We start from the raw sequence: 1996 nt of genomic DNA, 5'->3' as shown, positions 1-1996 counted from the left end.
CTTGTGCAGTTCCGCAGGGCCTGCAAAACTGTCCTCTTCCGGCAGGCATTCAATTGTCTCGGCACTGGTATTTAAAAGTGGAAGAAGGCTGTCGCCACCAGAATAACACCAACTCAATATTTTGTTTTTTGTTTTAACCGTTTTAATCATTGTATATTTATTTTATTACTGAATGTGTAATTTTAATACTCATTAATTTAATTGTTTGTGGGATTTCATGTTGTGAGCCACCTTGAGCCTGCTTCGGTGGGGAGGGCGGGATATAAATCAAATCAAATCAAAATAAATAAATAAAATACCTTGAAACCAGTATATACAATATAGATAAAAGGCGAATAACTTGATAATAAGATGTTTAATGTGACTATTTAAAGAAAAGAGGAGGGTACTGGAACTGGAGGAAAGGGGTTAAGGAACCTGGGTAACTGTGGCTGTAAAACTGGCATTAAAAATAGAAAGTTAAAAGGGGGGAATTAAAGGGGAATAGCATCTTGGGTTCTGCTTACTTGGAAGCTATTAAGGTGGACAGAGCCTTTCATCCAGGTGGGCAGCCAGAAAAAAGTTTGAGTCCAGTGGCACCTTTAAGACAAAGTTTTATTCGAGCTATGAGCTTCAAGATGCGAGCAGGGACGCAGTTCCAGCTGGCTTGGCATCAGGGGGTGTGGCCTAATATGCAAATGTGCTCCTGCACTGTGTGAAACAATGGTGATGTCAGGGGCGTGACCTAATATGCAAATTAGTCCCTGCTGGGCTTTTTCTACAAAAAAGCCCTGCGTAAGTGAGCCCCACAACAGATCTGCAAGGTAGGTTAGGCTGAGAGAGTGGGACTGGCCCAATGTCACTTAGTTTGAGTACTTTGTACATCTGATTTGAATGGATTGGCTTCTTAAATTGCTTTTATTGGTTATGTACTGTAATCATAAATAATCTGATAAATAATCTGAATCTAGTGAGCTTTTTTGGCAGAGGGGAATTCAAGCATGTGTCTGCTGGGCATTCTAGCTGCTACTCAATACTGCAGTACTTGGTTGAAAGCAATCCCTATGATATGCAACCTTCAAGGACACCACTAAACAACACATGAACAGATTTCCTGTTCCTTTCTTTTGTTGCGCCAGAAGAATGTCATTCTGTGCATTGTTCCACTCCGCTTTTACTACAATCTGTTTAATAATTAAAGTGCATCCATTTTGCTGCTTTCTGTGCCTTTGTTTTATTTCCACTCCCTTCCCAGTTTGTTACTCATGTTTATGGGTGCTGATAATACTGCAGCAATGTAACCTCCGTGTGATTTTATGTATGACTGCTTCTAGATTAGTTGTATGCAGTATTCTCCCTGATTGGGAAGAAAATTGGCATACAGATTTTGTACATAAATAAAATATTTACTGTGTGATGGTAAGGCGTCATAAAAATATAAGAGGAGCCCTCTTGGATCAGACCAGGTGTCTACCTAGTTCAGTGTCATATCTCACACAGTGGTCAACCAGTTCCCATAAAAAGAACTGTAGTACATTATTTTGTATAATCCAGCCAAGTTTGCTTTTTTGCAGTGTTTTACCAGTTTTGGTATCATGCTCTGGGGAAAACGAATGGAAGGAGTAGACTGTAAGGGCTGTGGCTCAGTGGCAGAGCATCTACTTCGCATGCAGAAGGTCCCAGGTTCAATCCCTGGCATCTCCAGTTAAAAGGACCAGATAGCAGGTGATGTGAAAGACCTCAGCCTGAGACTCTAAAGAGACGCTGCTGGTCTGAGTAGACAAGACTGACTTTGATGGACCAAGCATCTGATTCAGTATAAGGCAGCTTCATGTGAACAGGTGTCCATGAGTGGATAACTCCAGCAAAGTAGGTGTGTACAAAAGTAAAAAACGACCGATTTCCCACTCACCTTACACCGTTCTGACGCTCCTCTTCACAACAGGGCTTCTGTCCGATTTCACACTATCTGCCCCGCAGCTGCAACTAGCATCGGCTTTTTTGTGCAGTAAACTGT

General features: G+C 41.6%; 1 non-coding gene across 1 annotated transcript; it reads left to right on the top strand.

Annotated features, from left to right (window-relative positions):
* The first annotated feature begins 1614 nt into the window (after window positions 1–1614).
* Window positions 1615–1683, top strand: TRNAA-CGC (transfer RNA alanine (anticodon CGC)). The gene has a single exon. It is a non-coding gene; the product is annotated as a tRNA-Ala (tRNA).
* The last annotated feature ends 313 nt before the right edge of the window (window positions 1684–1996 follow it).

The sequence above is a fragment of the Heteronotia binoei genome, chromosome 19, assembly GCF_032191835.1.
Source record: "Heteronotia binoei isolate CCM8104 ecotype False Entrance Well chromosome 19, APGP_CSIRO_Hbin_v1, whole genome shotgun sequence".
NCBI lineage: Eukaryota > Metazoa > Chordata > Lepidosauria > Squamata > Gekkonidae > Heteronotia > Heteronotia binoei.
The sequence above is the reverse complement of the archived record's forward strand: the minus strand, read 5'-3'. Positions and strand labels throughout refer to the sequence as shown.